The following is a 23,020-nucleotide window of genomic DNA, read 5'->3' as shown; positions in this document are numbered from 1 at the left end:
TGCCAAATGCACCTGATTCATCATAGACTAGGGAGGAACGAGTGTGAGGGTGTATGTGTGAGTGTGTTAGAGCTGCCAGGGCATTGGACAGCTCCTCTTGAGGAGGAGGCTGAGCACTCACATTCCACAGGCTCAGACTATGAGAGAGGAGCTAACAAGAAAAAAACAAATCCCAAGAAAACAGTCAAAGTAGAGCAACTATACCTAAGCCTTTACTCTATCAATGTCCCACTCTCACTCCATTTACCCGGCCAAGCCTGCTCCATTATGACCTATTATGATGACCACTGGGTACGACACGACGGCTGCCACGTTGATTAAAAGTTGAACTCTGCATGAGGCTTTCCTTTGATTCCTTCCTCTCTTTAACTCTAGCTCAGAGTCAGCTATCCCTGATCTCTCTGGATTCCATCACTTCGTCCGTCACCGTGGAAACCAAGCCGGACATACAGCCACACAACGGGTTCTGCTCAGTCTCCTGCCGAGAGGTCCCTGGCCCTGGACCAAAAGCACTCCCAGTGTAGCGACATATATTAAAAACTCAGAGCCAGACCTTGTGGAAAACAAAAACAAGATGACAGTGCATCTCCAAACAGATATTTGCAAGAAGCGAACGCTGAGAGAGGTTCGCAAACATTCAGGCATCTGTGAATTATCTGGTGCTGAGAGAGGAAAAAAAAGATCCCACTGCATTGCCTTCTTGTGCTGAGGCTAGTAGTCTAAACCACAGACTGGTAAAAATAACAGTTACGGTAGAATTCCCTGAGATAAAATTAAGTAGCTACATGGCAGTGTTTAAATGTATACACAGTGTCTGTCTGTGTGGTTGCATTCATGGACTTCCCAAAGCAGAAGAAATTAGCTGCACGAAACAAAAACAAATGATGTCAAAAAACGTTGACGTCTGAATTGCTCTCCCTTAGAAGACAGTTAAAAGCCACAAAACATAAAGCAATCTCTCTGCCTTGTATGTACAAGTCTGAGGGCAGTGAAATAAATATGCAGTCCAAACAAGGGCCATGGCCGCATCTATTTACGCTGTCTAAATGTTTATCTCTCTTGTCTTGTAACTCTCTTGAAGTGCAAAGGTCGTGATTTCGCCTTGCTGCCCGAGATCAGAACACAAACTGGGTGGTGTGAGTTCAATAAACTAGCACATCTCACTTTCCATCCTTGGCTATAAGTCAGGCCATTAAACACATCTCCACATTCTGGACTCAGCAATTCTCGGAGCAGCGCTGAAGGTGTGAGCTGGATCTGGACGGTGACGTATTGCACTCGACAGCGCCAAGACCAACACTGCCTCATGACAACAGCAAAACAGTGCAATAATAAAGCTATCGTGCACCGTGCTCGCACAGCACGTGCTCGAGCTACTGTTAGCAGAGAGCACCCCAGGCCTTGACTTCCACAGATGAGGGATTAAAGAAAGAAAGAAAAAAAAACAAAAACATGCTGGATGGGGTATCTTACAGAGACCAACCAGGAAGCCAGTCTGTCCGAAAGTTATAAATATTATGAATCTCCCATCCTGTATCTTAATCTAATCTTGGCTGTTTTTAACAGATGGGTCAACAGTGCAACAATAAAGGGCCTTCTTCAGACTGGGCCCAGTAATTAATTCCTGTTTCCTCAAGGCCTCCTGAAGCAGTTTTTAAACAGCTCCATAAATGACCGTTTTTCTCTTCTGGTTCTTGCTGCACCGTAGGGACCAAAATGGAACTCACAACCACTCGCCTCTCTACAGCAATACCACACTGCCTCACACTCTGATCCACCCGCTGTACTGCTCCACCAAACAAACAGTCTGTTTGTCAGGACTGGCATATTGGGGGTGCCAACCATGGCAGCTTCTGCCTTAATATAGTTTTTCTGATTCTCTTGCTTGGCTCCCAGGCTTCAGAACAGCCAAATTCACTGGGATGTTGGATAAACTCCCTTGTCAAATGTTGGTTATGGGTATTGGGGGACTGAAATTAGAAAGTTGTTGGGGAGGGGCTGAGTGGGGCAATGGGAGGGAGCAAAGGAAGAAGAGTGTTCAGGCCAGTGCTGGTGCACCCAGTGATATCTGGAGAGTGTAAGGAGGGTCATGCTCAGGAAAAGGCCAGAGAAATGAATCTTGCAAACAGGAAGTTGCTAAGGACAGAGAAATTTCTCTCCTAATTTTTATAGAATGGACCCAAACAGTCCTCTTTTTGTCTATGGGAGCTGACAGCAAGGGTCTGGTTCATAAGTTCAGCCCCAAATCTTCCCCATGGGTAAGGATTCTCTGCCCACCCCAGATACTGGGAAAATTACAGCCTCATCAGATCCTGTAGGACAATTATCAGATAAATAGTCGTTTTTGGCAGCAGTGAGTTCAGTCATCTATCATGCCATGTTGCAACTTCCTGAAGAATTTTATTTTGGTTTCTTTTTTCTTAATGAGGCCAAGTGCAATCAACCTAAGTGCTCTCATAAATGTTAGTCACATCCGCCAAGAATCACATGCGAAAATATTTTTGGTTTGTAGTGTTGAGCTCTCACTACCTTCCCCAAGCAAGAACAATATGAACACAAAAATGGACATTAATATTCTGACCATACCTGCTAAATCATGGCTACAGTCACAAATGTAATGCAAGTTTTAATTGAATTGAATAATTTTCTAAAAAATATTGTCAAAATTTCTGTATTCTATTTTATATATTTTATGAACATGTTGACTAACAATGCTCAAGGACAGTAGATGAAATAGATAAACAGATTTTGACAAACTGTTCTTTGTTCTTCTCAAATAAACATACATAAATTATGTATTCATTTCAATATTTTCATGGAAGCTGGAAACATATTAGTCAGGTAATTCTATGAATCTTGAAATGTTACACAATAAAAAAATGGATCAAAAAACACTCCCAGACAAGTACTACAACTGCGTTCATAGGAATAATCAGGTTATTTTCAAGTACTTTGCCGCCCTCAACTAGCAAAACGAACTCCGCCCCAGCCAGGACTGTCAAATATAAATATGTATACACACATAAAGTCCACAGTAAATGGAAGAGTAAATGCAAGGCTGGGGTGAAATGGAATGAACCACAATTCAGCAAATTCAGGGAATTAATCAGTCACTTGAAAAATCAACACTGAAATGAATGAGCAGACTTTGGTCAGTAAAGTGAACTTAAATCAATCTTCTGAGCCAGCCAGACAGAAACCCCAACAAAGTATAAAAATATTGACTGCCTGGACGACCTGGTAGACCAGAGTCACTGCCATAACTTGAGCACAGACATCCTGCAAAATAATCAGTTTGACAACAAGTTTAATAACTTCTGACATGAAGCGTTTTATTTTACTTCTGTTGTTCATTCTACATCTTGTTTTCCCCACAATCATTTCTACTTTGTCTTTTGAAATCCTCTGAAACACCCAGTCCTGTTACTTGTCTACAGTCCCGCAGTAAGTGGTTTCACAGGATGAAAACTAGGTCAAGCAAGTGTACTTACTGGACAACTCTGGTATATCAAAGAACATGTAAACAGAAAAAGGCAATTAATGACTTTGTCTTTTGTTTTATATGTCCTTAATTACATAATTACAACAACGACCGTAAATTTTATAGTTCTTCCTGGGATAATGAGATATACAGGAATTATGACCCAGGCTTACGGGAGCTGACTGGTCACTGGAGTGAAAATTGTTACAGAAAAGTGAGTCATAATGAGTTCTAACTGAGGACAGTATTTTTACCTGCATAGAGTAGGTCAATGAGTGTTGACTGACCACATATTGTTAAAATGAAAGGTTCTTAAAACTAAACAGTTCCTAGGTTGTCCGTACATTTATGGTTGGGCAATGTGACGCATATATAATTACTTAAGTACTTAATTAAATAAATCTGCAATTTATTTACTTTTCTGCACTTGTATATCGAATATCAGTATTGACCCATAATTCCCCTATTGGTGCTCTCTAATCACAATACATGTCATGTATCATGGAAATGTCATTAAACTATTTTGATGTTATTGCCATATAACCCACCCCTCACACCTGCACATCTCGTTTACAAAAATGGTTCATTAAAGAACCATCCATCAAAAGGTTCTTTAGGATTCCAGGTTCTTTAAGGCTTTTCGGCACCTTTATTTTTAAGCTGTGAAATAGAGAAATGTATCCAGCGACACAACAAAACTATTCTAAAAGTAAAACCATCCACAGAGGATAGCAATAACTAAACACATCTACATAAGAGTAACTAATGTCTAACGAAGGAAACGAAGTATAAGATAAAAACACAAACAGCAAACATTTAATGTAGCTCATTTTCAACAACCTAAGACAAAAGGTCGAATTCCCCTCACAAATTCCAACCAGTAGAGTGCACTCACAAAACACTAGCCCACAGCAACACCCACCCCCCCCAAACCCACACCCACACACACTTCTTCTAAACTGTCCATCTCTCCCATCAGTGCCCTGTTCATATTTCCAATCTGCTCTCTCGTCAGAGCTGCTGGCCAATGTCAGTCAGCACCACAGAGGGCACTAAATCATACTGCAAACTTTGGCAGTCGGCCACAAACCCTCTCCTGTCCTTCCAGCTCCGGAGAACCGCTGGTGCTATTGTGAGGTGGACTTTATCCACTGGTGGCATTTGTTTTAGACAGCGGGACACTGCACTGATCACTGCAGCTACTGCATTTCTGAAGCATAATCACTGAAAGGATCAAATGTCTACCATGTAAAAGTCACAGTTTTCACCAGCAATAACATAAGTATAGCGAAATTTGGTAAGTGTTTCTCACTTAGAAGAATGGAAAAGACCAAATAAATTTCAGTTTTAATTCTACTATATATTACATATTGAAAAGATATTTGCCACGTTTGTCATTGCTTGAAACTGATATAAACAGAAAAAACAGAAGTACAGAATTTGACCTGTTCATATAGATTGCAAATTGAATGTTAATGTAATTCATTGCTTAACTAGTTATTTAATAAAATATGTAATTCCATAACAATGACATCTGAATTAGAGATGGCACAACATCATTTTTCGATACCAATATCAAAACATTGAGTATCTGCCAATGTCACTCTGATATTTTTTTCTTTTCACATGAGCATCTAAAAGTAGTATATCATGCTACTCAAACACTACTGCCCCACAGCTAAAGATGCACTGTTGTAGCTTTGAGGGTACATTTACATTGTTTGTACATAAACAAGAAACGTACATGCACAGTACATTTACTTCTAACAGTGTACAGGGTTTGATTCATTATTTTCCCTGCAGCATTCAGTCTAGCATTTGCTGTTGATATTAGACCGATACTGATAGCTGGTATCAGGTAAGAGCCTTTTTTCAATTTGAATAGTAATCCAAAACAAAAGTAAGACCTCCTGACTTCTAAGAGTTTAAACGTTTATCAGGTCTGAATGAGAATCCACTTGCTGTTGCCGAGTAAGAAAGAAACAAAGAATAGGCTTTAATTAACCTAATCAAGACTATACACAGCAGTGACGTTCTCATTCACTGTACACACACATCTGCGTAGCACGCATTCCACATATGTTGTAACGTGTGAACTGTGTTGCTATTTTTTTTGACTCACTGACTTCACCGAGTCATCTTGTGCCCCACAGCTGATCCTCCTGGAGTAGGGTGAACGAAGATCACAGTCCCAACCCAAATAAACAGGCCAACCACACACTGATTTAGCAGTTCAAACTTACTTTCATCCAGCCCAGGCCAGAGACGGAGTTAGCGAACTGTGTAACATCTGTGTGGCAAAGGAGTCTGAGCCAAGGAGGAGTCCCAAAATACACCCCGACTGCGCCCTCTCTCTCTCTCTCTCACTCTCTGGCGGACACACCCGGCCTGCCTCTCATAGTTACACCAACATACTCATCATTCACTTTTACTATGCATTTACATTTTCTCCTGCCCACAACCCAAACAGACAGAAGTACTGAAACCGTTCTCCATATACGCTGCGATGCTCCGCTATTTCTGACAGACAGGCACGGTCCTTAGCAGGGCCGGGGCTCGGCAGGTCGAAGGGCGTATGCTGCGGCTGTGCATCATGAGGAGCAGAAAGGCCACTCCGAGCGCATTACACAAGCTTACGTTCAAATTGGCCACTTAAAATACCTCCCCTAGCAGCCACATGTGTTTAGCATTAGCCAGAACGCTCTAATCGGCCAAACATTATTCTAGCCCTCGTAATGGCACAGGCAGTGTTTAGAGTCAGCCTGTATGATAAGCGCTGGCATGCTAATGATTTATTAATGCCCGTACTTAGCTCAGAGACACTGATGGGCAATGCTTTTGAAATCGCAGGATGTAGCCCAGTCATCTGCTTAGATGATTAGTGAGTTCATTCTCATTTAAGCCAAGGCTGGAAATCAAACAGCAAGAAGCTCTTTTCAGGCTGGGCGTACCTTGACATAAAACGGGAGTGCCACTTTTTAGTCTATGAAAAACTATGAGTATAATTATTAGTGTTAGGTTAAAAAAGGGCCAGAAGGAAAAATCAAACAATTGTGACAGTCTACTATGCAATTTATGCAGCAACTATGCACTGTAGAAGTGGGCAATACTGTGAGAAATTCATTATTGTGGTAAATCTGCCACAAAACACTATTCTGAGCATATTATCAGTATATAACAAACGCTAACCAACTGTATGTTTCATTAAAAAGAGAGTATAATTGGTCCTGTTTAAATGGATTTAGTGAATGCTGTATATAAAAATCAAAAATAAAAATTATACTAACAGTTTTTTCACTAGTGGTGCATTCTGCCTGTTGAAGCTCCAAAAAATAAATTGAATAAATAAATATATTGTGATGCAGATCATGTATTGTGAAAAAGTCTTCAAGTGTCATGATGCTGTATTTCTGTCATATCTCCCACCCCACTACACTGGCTGTTGTTTACAGGCTCTCTGTAATCTGTTTTCTATGCTATATTCCGTTGTTCAATGTTCCAGAAGTCTAGAAGACAAGCATATAGTGACATAATTTATCATGATAACAATAACATATCATCATTTTGGCCAACCCTAATGAGTGGCTGAGTGTGAATAGCTTGAAAGACACACTATTGTCTCTCGCAAGATGAAACATAGCCCGAGCAACTGTTTGAACCTGCGGCTGCTTTCTTCTGAGGCGCCCATCTGCGTGCATCTCACAGACTCGATGTCATGCTCTTTCGGGATGATCATTCACAACCTCGCTCCCCTGAATGGTAACTGTTCCAGTTTCAAAGTGCAGCCCCTATGTCAGAAAAAAAATTGCTAGGAAGCACCGTTGAGATAGGGGTGTCATTATTCTACAGTGGCAGAAGCAAAACAAACAAAGGGCAATGGAGAGATGTGGGAGTTCAATAAAACAGTATCTATTTCAGCAGGTCCCGTAACTGGAAACTGATCAAAGCGTGAGAAGTAACACAGGAAATAGCTTTGTTATAGGGTTGTTGTTTAAAAAGAATGTGCCACTGAAAATGAAATCTGTTTTTGGCCAAGAAGTGGCTTAGACAGTTTTCTTAAGTAACATTTATCACCCAACTAATAGTACATAAATGGAACATTACTGTGAATATGCCACATATTCAGAGCACTGCTGTCTAAACACTGATTTTAAAATTACTTTCATAAAGTGAAACAGCTTTAGGGCACTTAGGAGTTGGGTGATTTCCCATCACCCAGATCTTGATAAGAAACGGCATGTTCTGTATGTTTTAGCCATCAGAGCTCAGAAACTCCTTCTATGTACTTTATATTGAAAAAGAAAGCGGCAACTAAAGCAAAGTCTGTGGTGATCCATAACAAGTTGGATTCTGTGAAGATATATTGCAGCTTTATCTCAGTCCTACTGGCCTGCTGTTACTCAGTCAGTCCTTTCATGCGGAATGTTGACTTGGACTCAAAGAGTGTGTATTATTAAAGAGTACACATATTTCCTAAAATGGGTCTTTCACTCATGCTACCTTTATAAAATATCTTTAAAACAGATTTTCTGCAAGCTTCTATTGTGGTGATATCAATGGATCTCTGTGTGCAGAAAGCATGAGGGTTTTGTTGTGTGGCGGTGGTGTTGTCTTAACCTCTCTGATCAGACAAAAGCCACTCACATGCCACATGTAGGCATCCATTTACGTCTCTTTAGAAGAGGCTCATCAAAAGCAGCCCTGGAGGAGAAATGTTATAGCATCTGTCGCCTCTGACAAGCACAAACATAGTCTGTTTGCAAATACATATACCCTTCCCATGAGCTAATAATATAAATGCATATAACAACTGCCTATATACTAGAACTTGAAGTCGCATAAATATGATTTGCAAAAGTAATGCTCACAAATGACTATACTATCTCAAGCAGTCCTCTCAAAGGTCTGTGTCTGCGTCTAATAACTGCTTTAGTTATCTTCTTGTCCCATCAGCAGTTTTGTCATAAGGGGAAAGAAACACACAAACAAATCTCATCAGTCTATGGGTCAGGTTAATAAATTATATGGTCACTCTTTCTGTCTTTGAAGGCACAAAAAATTGCGAGACTTTAAACGTCGTCTTTCAATGAAGGGTTGTGACTGACATTATTAAAGATAAAGAAAGGAAGAAAAGCAAACCACCTTTATCTTCATAAAGCAAAAATTATTTCTGCAGGCTACAACAGGCTTTAGTTTAATAGAAATCCCCACAGGTGCCACTTTCTCTTTTTTTCATTAATTGTTTTTTATGTGTAAAAAAAGATCTTGCTAGTCAGACAGGCATTCAGTTTCAAGAATATCCAAGATATTAGGTCTGTAAGAAGACAAATCATTTAGGGCTTTTCCACAGCCAGTACGTAATCACAGTTTTAATGAAAAATGTAACTACGTGCATAATTAAAAGACGCTGCAGATTTAGGAGCTCAGTGCACGGATATCAATTTTGGACCTAATCACTTTACAGAGCCCGTCTTCCGGTCAACCGGTTGAGGCCATTACGGCTGAAAGCATATATTTATGGCTGAAAGTCAGGGAGCTTGCACGTAAACATTAAAGACGTGACATAAAATAATTAAAGCAAGAGTGACGGCGTGCACTAACGTTACTTACATGCAATAAAACGTGTTATTCACCGGTGTTATGTCCTTTTTATGAGCGTCCCAGTGAGAAAGCAAAAGTCAGTCTCGTTTTTGACAGTCCAACTTCTGTACTTGCTTTATGTTTTCATATTTCAGGTTTACTGAGGAAAGTGGCAGCCGCTTTCATACCCCCCCTTCCCACAGAAAAACAGTAGAAGTAACCTCGTGTTTAACTCTGACGACTTTAAATGAATATAAGACGGAAAGTAGGCGAAAGAGTCTGTTGAAGTTAAAAAATATCTCAGTTTTGTGTGTGTGTGTGTGTAAAATGAGACCCCCGGTTCGGAAGCCGAAGCAGGCCGAGTTGCTCTTACCTTCCGACGGAGGGAAAACGCGGAGCTCAGGCGGAGAAAGCTAGCAGCAAAAAGCATTCTTCTGGCAGCAAATCCGCACTGGGCCCTCCATTAGACACGGGCTCAGAGTGCAGGGCAGTAGGGAGAAGAAGAAAACACGGGATACAGTGGTTTAGCTTCTCTCTGTCTGGCTGTAGGTAGCTCACGAGACCCGCGAGTGCAGCGGATGAAGTAGGCTACAAAGTCACGCAGACGAACGAAGCTCGTGCCGCGGACTCCGGGCGAAGCTGCCAAATGAGCACTACGCTACGGACTAAACTCTCTCTTTCTTTCTCTGCTCGTTCACTCTCGCAGTACAACTGTCTTTTTTCCCGAGCACATACACTCACTTACACACTCACTCACACACACACGCATCCTCGAGGCAAGTATCAAATTGCTGAGCAAATCGTGGCAGCGAGGCGCAGTCTGATGGTGGAAGCAGGAATGTTCCAAGCCCACAGCCCAACAGGGCAGTGCTAGAAGAAGGGGGCTGCCCTAGTGCCAGTGTGGTAACGAGCTTTTACCATCAAACCAAATGAATATCAGCGTGCTCCCCGCCCCCTTACACCCCCTTGCAAAGACTTCGTCCACCACAGGAGTGGCTCTCTGAGTGGGCTTTTTCTTCGATATACCTGTTCTGCTCATTTGTGGGTCAACGTTTCGGGGTGCCAGTAGTTGTGACGTGTTTTAGAGGAAATATATTGCTTTATATAAATTCTAAAATTTGGACATTTTTTTATTTCTCTAATAAATGTGGTAGGCTAGTTATCATGATATAGTATTGATTTATCTTGCATGTGTAAAGCCAGCTCCCCGACTCCTAAATACCTGTGGGGGCTCAATCAAGAAAATTTTTAAAACAATTTTTTTTTACTGCATTGACGTTTGTGTGCTTATATTCTAATGTTAAATAGAGTCTTAACTGGCAAAACTCTTCTTATTGCCATATGTACACCATGTACACATACGTACAAGGTGCCAATAGTTCAACAAACCGACTAAGCTTAGGCTAATACATTGTAAGTAATGCTGTATGTAACAGTAAGTTATAAAACCTGGAACAGTGCAACAGCCTGTGGATGGTTAGGTTATATACAGTGGCCCTAAAAAACCAAGTGACACATATTTTAGGTTGCAGGTTTGCATCCAAAATGTCTCTGTATACTTGTTCATGTTCCTATTAAAGAACGGCAACTCCATTTCACCTAGCATAGTTCAAGAAAAAACAGCCATTTGTATCATTTTGTTCCACATTTTTTGAAGAAAATGTATATGATGTAACTGATAAACGGCAAACAGCCTTTTTTTCTTGTGCTCAGATTTTGGCCTTTTTTTAAATGCATTTTGTCTGTTCCACCTCATCATATCTTAGAAAAACTAATCAAGCTACGCGCTTGCTTTGGATATGGTTCTGTTGAATCCTCCACTGTGAGAAGACAATGCTTTGGATCTGATAGGATGTATTTATTTATCAAATTCAACTGAGGCTTCTGTGTCATTTTCTGTTAAAAATGTTTTCTGCTTTTTTTCTGATGCTAAAAAACAAATGGCCATTTTGAGTGAAGATTAAATAAAAAAAATGGTCTCTGACTTTTTCCTGTTCAAATGTATTGACATAATGTAACACATGCCACCCTGACATGTAACACCTTTAAATACAGGCCCACATATATTCTTTGCAATATTAAAACACTGAGATTGAAGTGTCAGTCTTAATTCTAATGAATGTGAGTCTGAGAGTTATAGTGAATAATGATATATTGTGGCAGGTGGTGCCCCAGTCTGCATGTTCTTATATTCCTCAGCCGTGCAGGAGTTTTCAGGAAGTAGGTGATATATTTGTACATACCTCTGTCATTCATTGACAGGAAGGCTACAAAAAAAGGCGAGGCGCTTTAAAAGACATTACTCTTCAACGGCATGACGGATTTGGTCTAAATGAAAAACATCACCTGTGATATTCATATGGCATGTTCATTTCACTGCAGCACGAGCTGACACAGGGCAGTATAAAATACTTAACGGATTGTGCTGGCTTACTGTGCCTTCATTAATATGACTGAAATGGAGCCAGGCTTGAGTAACTAAATGGCCACAGGTCGTTTTTGGCCTCAGGACTGTTGGTTGGATGGACATCGTGTTATTTGGCTGGAACTATTTCCTCAGCAGTAGGGGTTTGTGTGTGTGTGTGTTTGTGTGCGTGTTTGCAAGACTTGGTGGGCTTGTTGGCTGCTCAGGCCTGTGTGAAACGGTCATCTGTTCTACGTATGGCCATGTGTAAACAGGATAATCGTCCCTGCACCTATATGCATTGGCTGCGGTGATGAGCGGGCCGTGCGAGCTGGGACAGCAGGTGCTCCCTGCCGTCTGACGGCTAAACCCAAAAGGTGATTCGGTTTCTCCAAGATTAAGTTGTCTAGGCTCAGAAAGCTCTGACATTGAGAGACAAAGAAAAATAAAACTTATGCAGGATGGTTTTATTGGCCAAGTAAAATAACACTTTGTCTTAGCAGTACCTCACCATGAAGCAGGAAATAATCAAATGTACACAATTACCCCCTTAAACCGAAAGTAGTTGATCAACTAAGACATGATTAATGTCTGTTGTTTGCTTTTTTAGTTCCACACTGGAGCTATGAGGCTAATGTGGCTATCAAGTAATGGAAGCTTATAGCTCACCAATTAGCATCATACAAACTATATACCTAAGTAAATGCTGAAATCATCAAATATTTGTCTCAAACACCACTGAGTTCTTAAGTAATCTTAAATAGACATGCATGTGTCATTTTAGACAACATATGACATGCTATTCTCAATACAAATGGACAAAAGAATAAACAATTTTCTGGCTGCCACTACAATTTTTGCATATACGATGTACTTTGTGATGTATAGACCTCATAATACTGGTAAGCTGCATTAGCCTCGTAGCTCCAGTACAAAACTAAATAAGCAAACTTCAAACACTGGACATATCTTGGCAGATCGATAACATTTGGATTATGGGGAAAATTGTGTTTTTGTTTTTTTTTTGCCAAAATATCACATTAAGATAAACATACCTATAAGTGAATAAGCAGAATGCAGGGGAGAATAAAGCAAAATAAAATGTAATAAATTGACGTCTTAATAATCTGCCAATGACTTCCGTCCCTCGTCTACCTGTGTCTATTTGAATGCATTGAAGTTAATCTGATTTCTGTTCTTGTTCATTTGAAACAAAGACAAAATGCATATGGCATGCAGACATCACATAAGAGAGCTTTTCCACATACATGTAGATACCATGTATTTGAAGAATGACATGAGACTTATTTGTCCATTATGTCTAGTTTTAGGCAAAGAGAACATGAGGGAGGGAGGTCAGGAGAGACTCTGCCTTGTTGATTTTGAGCCTGATGGCATATGAACATGTGGGTGGATCTGTGTCTAGTTTGCATGTACTTTAACTTTACTTTATGTGCACTTGACATGTTGCTCACATATTGTTATAAACATAGACCCGCAGGTGGAGGAGGGAGGAAAGTCATTGGCAAAAAGTGGACCCTCTATTTTATGTGTAGTTTACATGCACTTTACATGTACTTTCTGAGTATGTTACCTGTACTCTATGTGTATGTTACATGTAATTTACATGTGCTTTACGTGTTCCTTACATGTTGTTTTAGATGCAGACTTAGACATGCAGACAGACAAGAACAGGAAGTCACAGGCAAAAATGTAGACCATTCTTTATGTGTATTTTACATGTATTGTACATGTACTATACATGTACTTTAGATGCAGATTAGGATGCACAGGTTAATACAGGAGGGAAGTCATTGGCAAAAAAAAGTGAACCAAACATACTTTAAAAGTGCTTTTCATGTATTTTACATGTTTCTCATGTGTTTTAGATGCCAATGCAAACACACAGGTAGATGAGGGAGGAAAGTCACCATCAAAAAATATAACCATGATACTTTCTGCATGTTTTATATGTACTTTATATGTTCTTTACATGTACATGGGTGTTGTTTTAGACACGCAGGTAGGCAAGGGGTGGAAGGCATAGACAAAAAGTGGACACACTATACTTTACATGTACTTTATGTGTTTCTCACTTGTCCTGTTGACACGCAGGTAGATGAGGGAGGGAAGTTGTAGGCAGATTCTTGAGCCTGTCAGCCCCTCAGAGCTGGTGCTTTCTTTTTTCTGTACATTTCATTCTTTTCAATGTGCTTCCCTTCTGTTTGTAATTCTATTAATATGACACTGGACTAGAGACTTACATATTCCTGTTCCAGATGATGTCATTTCTTTTCACCCCTCTGAATTATTTCTCACTTATTGATCACTGTACGAAGTGGAGAAATTCTGTCAGAAGTGCAAAACATTCAAACAAAACCATGTTTGTGTTTGTAAGTAGAGGAGTACACATTTTATTTTATTTAAGTTTTGAATTTGATTTGTTGGTTTTATTTTACAGAATGAAAAACATTGCTTCCCATTCTTGTTGTCGTGTGACGCTGAAGCAAACAGAAAAAGTGAAAGCGCAGATTCAAAGCTGTCAGACAGACTGTAAAACAAATGCACATATAATTCATCGTGTTAATGACAGTGTAATTACAAATGTAATTACATAATTGCGTTTGTACAGCAAAACAATGTAATAACACTCAATTTCTAAAGGTTAAACAACTTTTTAGTTCATGAAGTACATGAACAAAAAAAAAGTGCACTGAAGCCTGTAGCAGCAGTTTGGTTATGCTACCTGATATTAAAATTATTTCACAGTCTCTTACTGAAATGCTAAAAGGCTCGTCATGCTGTAGAGGGTATACTATCTGTCTCTGGTTTGGTCTGGAGGGAAAAAGATAGACAGACAGACAGGCAGATAGATAGATAGATAGATAGAGAGAGAGAGAGGGAGAGAGAGTATGGATGGCAGGGTTCAGAGGAAGGGGCAAGATGGCGATTGGACACAGTGGCATGTGAAAGGCCAGAAAGTAGGCAGCCTACAGGGAACAGGGGCCAGCATAAAAAGCCTGAGGAGGGGGGTCAGGACCACAGAGGGGAGAGAGAGAGAGAGAGAGAGAGAGAGAGAGAGAAGAAGAGAGAGAAAGAGGGAGAAAAAAAATAGAGAGAGAGAAAGAGGGAGAGAATGAGATAGGAAGACAGAGAGAAGTGATTGAGACAAAGAGAGAGAGAGAGAGAGAGAGAGAGAGAGAGAGAGCCCCAGAGCCCATAGTGAAGCACAGACACTGGAGAGAAAGTGTACACAGTAAAAACACTATGTAACAGTACAATAAATACAGATACATATCCAACAATTAAAAAGTAATGAGAAGGTTTGTAGGTTTACAAACACAATTTACTGTAAACACAACTTTACACAGTTCAAGTCATTTTCAGTGGTTTGATGTGAAATGGTGAATTGTAGAGAAGTTCACTAACTTTTTTTCTAAATCAGATTTTCTTTACAGTGGTGCTGATAGGAGCTAGGGATTGCGATGTCTACAGTGCATATATAGCCACTGTATTTATGATTTCAAATAAACCAATGAACCCACATGTTTTCTGAGATTTTATATGTAATGTTGAAATTGTTGAAATAGTGGAAAATAAAAAAGTTTTCCTTTTGAACTAATTTGCCTCACAACATATTTTAACCCTTCAAATGGCCAGAAATAAACTGTGGCTAGGACCAAAACTTGCTATATCCAAGGAATAACTCAGCCTGTTTGCCTTGTCGTATATACAGTTAATGAAGTAATTGCCGTAGGATTTTTGTGTAGAGGTCTATATGGGCATGAATTTTGATACATTTTGAGAAATGAGTGTAATTTCCCTTTAATGTGCATTTGCATTTGTTGTAATCTTAGTAATTATGTACTATCCTGATAAATACTAATCAGGTGGTCTTGGAATTGGGTGCAGTTTTGCACAACATGGTGATGCCAACATAACATAAAAGTAAACAAAAAATGCAACATGAAGATGCTGTGTGGTTGGTGTAGTGTAGTGAGTAACACCTCTGCCTTCTACGCTGTAGACTGGGGTTCAATCCCCTGCCTTGGCAAGCACTCTACACTATACCAATAAGAGTCCTTGGGCAAGACTCCTAACACTACCTTCGCCTACCTGTGTAAAATGATCAAACTGTAAGTCACCCTGGATAAGAGCGTCTGCCAAATGCCATAAATGTAAGATGCTGAAGGTACAGATGTGAAGGCCTAACTTCAAGGGGAAAAAGTGCATTATTGAGATGTTAATAAATTAATTCAGACATTCAGTTTTGATGTAAAATGCACTGTACTTTAGAGAAACTTAAATATTCTGAATTGTTCTCTGTAGTGATTAATGTGTTTAATTCCTGCAAAAGCTCCCTCACAGAGAGTTATCAAATGAAATGATAACCTATTTGTAACTAGCAAAGATATACTTTCTCTAGGTAGACAAATCACTTTTTGTAAGTCGCTCTGGATAAGAGCGTCTGCTAAATGCTGTAAATGTAAATGAATACACTGTCTGATGTCTGAGACACAGTTTTATGACAGTTTTGAAATGAGATTTTGGCCTAAAACATTATATTAATCCATTCATGACAGAGAGGTACTTGCAGATCATTAAGCAAAATAGTCCACAAAGACAACTTGTTTTTTCAGATTTAGCACAATTTTAACACTTTCATTATTATATTAAAAAATCAGAATGTGAGTGTAGGTATAATGGTCATTTTGGATGTCAAATAAAATGGCTATATTTGCCTTGTAGAAACTGCAACCGCTGGTTCCTATCACCACCATTGTAAGGACACCAGAGTAAGTGGATTACAATGCACCGTTTAACAGCACAATACTCTCAATGACTTTCTTTATATCTCAGTGACTGAATTGTGCAGAAAATTTTAAAAATTAGTGGAATTCCCCTTGAACCACCTGCTTGGCACAACCTTTCCCAAAAATAAACACTTAAAGATTGTCATTCTATCCTTAGAGCTTCAAGCCTCTTAAAATAAGCCTCAGTGTCACTAGAGGAACTCATTTACCTCTCCAACTGTCAGGTGTTAAAGCTATTGGGCTTTTTATTTTTCAGTTTGTGTGTGTATAGTCAGTCTCTGATCACCCTCAACAGAGTGTTTATGAGCTGCAAAGCGGGCCAGTGCAGGGCAGTTGCTGTCAGCATATCCCATGATGCACTGCTCCATCAGAAGGTCATTTTGGATAGCAGGAGTGCCATCACTACCCTGGGCCGCAGTGGGTTAGGCTTAGGGGTCAGAGGTCAAGGTACACTACTAAATCAAACCCAGAGGGTGGAAAAATGGTTTAACCCTGCACAGGAATGTCCATGTGTCCAGAGCTGTTTTGACAGTCTGACTCAGAAGAGCAGAACTGCAGGGCTGATTTTGTGAATAAGAGACAAATGAAACTCTCTCAGCCTGCTTGTGCAGAAAAAATAGCACACATGCTACATTTATCTTGTGTATTTCCTCCACTTATAACCATTGTGGTCCACCACTGTGGTTCACTTATGACCATTATGTGGTTTTATATGCCATAAACAGTCATAATAAATGTTGTTATGACCACTTTTCACCCTGTCTTTACCCCTTACTGTGCCATTAAGGCTGAAGAGTGAGATTTGTACTTATTGGTCATCCTCTACTGTGTCTCATTCATAAAGCAGTCCAAGCAAAAACATTCCTTATCACTTCAACATGCAGGGCTAAACTGCTATAGGCCAAAGCTCAGTCTTACACATTTTACTTAAAGGCTGTTTTTACTGGAAATGAAATAAATGAAAGTCAGATCTCTGACTTTTTGCACAATACTCTAAACAATGCATTTGTGAATGCATTGGTTTTTATGCCATCACAAGAACAGTTAATTTAAAATGGGCTGATTTTGCAGCATAGTTTCCATATGTGGACTGTATGGGCTGGGAAGTGATGGTACATTTTGTAGCAATATTTACATGCTACTACAGAGCCCCGCTGGTGACATCCTGTGTAAACAAAAATAATGCGTGGCCGAGACTTAGTAAGGCATGGGAACAAGATATTTAAGTCGTGGCCAAGACTTAGTAAGGCATGGGAATGAGATCCTAATGCATGGCGATAACTTATTAAGGTGTGGGAATGAGATTCTAATGCGTGGCCACTAGTTGGCAAGGCATGATCTCGTTCCCACACCTTACTAAGTAGTAGCTACGACTTAATTATCTTGTTCCCACGCCTTACTAAGTCATGGCCATGCATTATTTTAATTTATGCAGGATGTCAGCAGCAGGGCTCAGTATGCTACACTAAACTCTGATATTTCAAAAAAGTGATGGTAACTCTGTTTTCCATGGTATAGCAGCTTTGTGTCAGGCTATCATGTCAGAAAGAAAAAAAATCAACACTAGACTCTTAAAAATAAAGGCTCCTGAATGGCTCTTAGCTTGGATGTATGATTCTAGATGGATGTATGATTCAATGATGATGAAATAATTCCACTTTATGTCAAAGGTTGCTACATTTTAAGATTGACTGTTTTCTTAGGAGGCAAAAGACAAGATGCCACTTTCAGCTTTTGGGCAATGCTAAAGACATTTTGCAATGGTGGAACTGTAGTAAATAGTGTGCAGAGAAGCTTCTCTCTCTGTTTTACAACATACGTAACCAATCTCCCCCAGGAAGACCATATATCTTTTGGCTCAGACAGGTATGTGTGTGTGTGTGTATGTGTGTGTGTATGTGTGTGTGTGAGTGTGTGTGCGATTTGAGACCCCTACAGCCCATCTGGTTTGTACATCACTGTGCCTAGATCACATTATCCATCCTGGTCTCCCTGGGAATTTCATCAGTATGTAACATCTCACTTATTCACACATATCACTGCTCTCTCTTTCTCTCTCTCTCTCTCCCTCCCTCCCTCTCATCTTTTTGGGAGAACAACCAGAAGTTCTTCATAAATACAACTGCAGGGAGATACAATTAAAGCAACTCCTTATCTCTGTCTCTTGTTACTCTTTCTTTCACTCACTTTTCTCATTTTTTGGTCTCTCTTTTCCTTAACCCTCTTTACACAATTTAACTTTCTTTTTCTTTCTCTCCTCCCTATTGCCTGATTCTCTCTTTTCATTTCTCTCACTATTTTCCCTTTCTCTTCTGTCTTTCTTTTTTCTCTTTTTTCTTTTTTTTCTCTCTTTTTATCTCGCTCTCTTCTCTTTTTTCTCTTTTATCTCCCTTCTCTGTATTGCTTTCTTTTCTTCTCTCTCTTCCCTATCTTAATTCTCTCTCTTTCTCTCTCTCTCTCTCTCTCTCTCTCTCTTTCTCACGGTCACTGAAATACTTTTTACACTTGCTATTAAAATGCATCCCTGTTAACCTTCAATGCAACATTTAAATCTGCCTGAGCTCCTCCAATGTTTTCGTCAAATGTAAATACTTTCTATTTTTAGGAGTTTTTTTAAATACAGTGTAGTTCTACGCCATTGGACAGTGTAATTAGACAGTGTCTCAGTTTTCTTTGTACTTCACATTGAATTTGAAATAAAAAAAAGAACATTAGATTAATGTGCTCAATGTCAAATTTAGTGTAAAAGTATTTGTATCTGTAGTGTGTACAATATAAGAATCACAGCATTTTTGTACTAATGGAGCAACTGGAAAAATTTTTAGGAGAAGGAAAAACATTCTTAATTTTTAATTTTAGTTAATGTAAGAAGATTTTTTCCAAGCAAGTTTGAATCTTTTCTATTGGTACTTTCATCACACAAGGACAGTGGCCATAAATGAAAAAATGAATAAAAACTGGAGATATAAAGTTTGATGAGACAGTAATCAAATAGCCCCTCTAGGAAAGTGTAAGTAATTGGTGAAATTAACCTTCAGAAAGCCAAACACTGATTTTACTGATGTGTTTTGTTATTTGCCTATTTTTTCACTGGCCATAAAATGTATGACAACTTTACATCTTTTATTTTGGTGGATTTTGGGGACACAGTGCAAAATTGCAACGGTGGGTTTTAAAGGTAAAGAATTTTCCTATTAAAAAGTTTTGCTTTATTTCATATTGGTGAATAACACAAAATGTGTATACATTGTAAATGTTATTTTGTATATAAACCGTAAATTAATTTAATATATTTAATTGTAATTTGAATTTATTTGCTAGAAACATAATAGGGAATTGCAGACACTCAAATACTCAAATAACTGTTCAAGGTGCCGGTATTTGAATATTGAAATCACTATGTGGGTATTCATTACCTTTCATCACAGGAAAATGAAGAAAATATACTGGCCACTTCAGTGAAATGGCGATTTTATGTTTTAACAGGACAGTAAAATGTAGCAAGATTGCTTGTATTTGCAAATAAGCTACTCAAAACCATGAGTGCCTGAACGTGAGCATGTTGTCAAGGATGCATCATTAAGGTTGTGACTGAGAAGGCAGAGATAGCACAGCTTTAGCTCTAACTAGGCTTCTTTAGCTGATCTCTAAAAACAGTGAAAAAACATTTCTCTGACAAAATAATGTCTCTATCAGCATCCAATGTTGTACCTGTTAGCTTATTAGCTAAGTAGCCTCCATTACATAGCCAATGTGAAACCCTCGAGTTCCTGTGGCTGTTATTCGATAATAAAACACACAAAAAGGTCTTTCACTGCGTGCTGATAAAATTTTGTACAACACCAGCGCTCCCATCTAAAAAAGCCCATCTGCGGACCTCCTGTCCCAAATTATTTTAACTGTACCCCACCCCAACACACTTCATCCAGTACACCAAGACTTGGACGCATTATCTGTAATGGACTAAACATGGTTGTTGTGTGAATAACACCAAAAAATGGTAAAAGCTGATGATACGAACTGATGCTGATACAGTTTAGAAAGTGGACTGTTGGGATATGTAGTTTTAGTGACATTTAACCAGAACTAGTCAGTGCTGTAAACAATTGGTGTAAATTTGCAGAGGGTCTTTAGGGTTAACATAACTGTGTGTTTCGTACTCAGTTGCAAATGTTACCCAGTCCACAACTGCCTGAAATCTGCAGCCCACAGATATCACAAGACACTCACCATCCTCACTAGTGATGCTCTTGAATTCATAATGCAATCTTCACACCTAAAATTTTGGCTATGTGTCTGATCTTGAATCAGGCTGTTTGTGTGAACTAATGTCACAGCGAAGCACAGTTAATTACTTATTGGTTCCTCAATGGGGGACTATGTATAAGAAGTGAGTGTGTGATTCCTACAGGCATGCATTCTGCGCTTAATCAGTGTTTCATTGGCTGGAGTACAGAGCCAAAACAACAAAAATGTTCTCACTACACTGCACTCTAGCTTGTGTCTCTACCATGTGAGACACATTTTAAAGTGTGAGAGGTGACCCCTGCAGCTGATTGTTTTAATACCAGGTGTAAATGAGCCCTCATTCAGATCTGTGCTGATGTTAATACAGTCAGTTTAAACTCATTCACACGCAATAGGTAACTAGACAGTTAGAATACACATTGCCTTTAGACACAAAAACACAGACAGCCACACACACACAGAGGGAGGGTGAGAGAGGGAGAAATGCTAATATTCTGATTCAAACAGTGCTAGGAGTAGTGATGCATTCTTAGTTCTAATTAAGCCACTAATCCCCAGCTGCCCCTTATCCTCAGCCCCCTGGAACACAAATGGCTTTTTCTCTCTGCTCACCCTTCTGTGTGTGATGATACTGTCCCACTCATGACAAATAAAGAGAATAAATAATACTGTTAGCACACATGTTATGCCTACACTGTCCAAGCTTCTGCAAGGCAATATAGAGCAGACACAAATGAAGCATTTAACTGCAAGTTAGCTTTTTTAAAAAGTGTCGTAGCTCCGCCACACTTGGCACATACATGTCATAAACTGAACAGTGTGTTTACTGTTTTTAATGCTGTATCACATTGAGCAAACATCCCAGCCCATTCGAATAATTCCGCCCATTCACCTATACTATTCTTATTTTTACCATCATATTTAGATTTTTACCACTTTTCAACACTTTGGAATTGCTATCCAAAAGTTAGGAATCAATGTTTTCAATAATATAAAATCTAATTTTATGGTTTTCAGGCAAGTTTTTAAATTGTTTATATGTTAGTCTGGTCTGACACCACAGGTTGGAAACAATTAGTAGGACAGTAGAATGCTATAAAAAAGAATTTTTTTTTTATAAAAAAGATTTTTTTTCTAAAGACATCATTGTGAAATGACTGAGAAAACTGTAATACAGAAAGAGAATTGTTATAATGACATTAATATCCAGATTTCATCAATTTCAAAAGTCAAGGCAAATTACTTTACAAAAATGAATGTAAATAGATAATTGCAGTATATGTTTATTATCATTTTATAAACATCTTGTTCACAGAATCCTTAGAATATTAAATAAATCCCAAAGCTGCATTTGGTGTCTAGTTTACAATATTTAAATTTACAATGCATTTAAGTAAGTTTGTATTCTACAGTCGTATTCCTAAGTAAGTTCGTGTCAGGTCGACGTGTCACGAATGCTTCACTGCTGAAACCAATAAAGCCGAAGTAGCTAAATGGGTTTGGTAGCTGTGACTCTCAACAGAATGAATGGATGTGGAAAATGAGGTGGATGAGAGGGATTACAGCTCTCTCTCTCACACACACACGCTTATCAGCTCTCACTCATGCTTGTCTCAGAACAGGGAGGGGGTCGTCATGGAAACAGGAAGTGAGAGGCAAGCCTTCAATATGGCCACCAGCTTGTGAATGAAGGGCATTCCTCAGCAGTAGGATGTCCTGCAGTGCATCTGTGTGTAAGTGTATGGGGCTGTGTGTGTGTATGGGGGGTGGGGTTGGGGGTGAGGTCAAGTGAGTGTTTACTTCTAAGGGAAGACTAAATAAATTGTTACTGCTGCTGTTTTAAGACCTTCCTGTTACTTGGTACAGTATTCCATAAAAACAGCTGTTAAACAAACAGTTGTAGTCCTGTCGGGGTCCTGCCCCCGGCTTTACCCCACGAGGCCTGCATGCTGAGGGTTCAGCCCAGGCTGCCTCCATCACAGCCCACCAGTCACCAACAACTAAACACAACCATTGTCTCGCTGGACAGTTCAGCCAAAAAACAAATTTACGCAATGTTCAGTGATTTCCATTTTTTTGACATTATGTAAAATTGCATTTTGTTACAATAATAAATATTTAAATAAATTACTACTTATTATTATTAAGGTCACACTGTATATAAACTATAAATAAACAATGACTGCATGTTCAGTTACTAATGGTCAAGCAGATCTTTTACAAACCTCATTTCCCGGTTTGTGGGACAGTAACAGTAAATCACTGCTTCTTTAAAAACAGAAAGCAGTAATTTGTAAATCCAGCTTGGCCTATACTTAAATGAAAATGATACAATGATAAGATATTTAAAGTTTTACATTATCAACTTCATTGTATCTTATAAATATACTTGCTCATTCTGAAACTGATGACGTGCATTCCACAAAAGTTAGGACGGGCTGATTTAACACTACAAACAAAGTGAAATGTTAAAAAAGTGGAGAATCCAGCAGT

At 39.2% G+C, this 23,020-nt stretch overlaps 1 protein-coding gene across 2 annotated transcripts in view; it reads right to left on the bottom strand.

Moving 5' to 3' along the window:
• The window catches only part of cdon (cell adhesion associated, oncogene regulated), a 42,348-nt gene extending 32,357 nt beyond the window's left edge, over nucleotides 1-9,991 (bottom strand). The window contains exon 1 of one of the 2 annotated variants that reach the window (XM_036561608.1): nucleotides 9,435-9,991. The gene's annotated coding sequence lies outside the window, so the exon portion shown is untranslated. Of the gene's footprint in view, nucleotides 1-5,603; nucleotides 5,955-9,434 lie in introns of those variants that run through there. The other variant, XM_036561609.1, reaches the window with a different exon arrangement.
• Nucleotides 9,992-23,020: the final 13,029 nt, after the last annotated feature.

This window comes from Colossoma macropomum, unplaced genomic scaffold (assembly GCF_904425465.1).
Source record: "Colossoma macropomum unplaced genomic scaffold, Colossoma_macropomum, whole genome shotgun sequence".
Lineage (NCBI taxonomy): Eukaryota > Metazoa > Chordata > Actinopteri > Characiformes > Serrasalmidae > Colossoma > Colossoma macropomum.
This window is presented reverse-complemented; position numbering and strand designations above follow the sequence as displayed.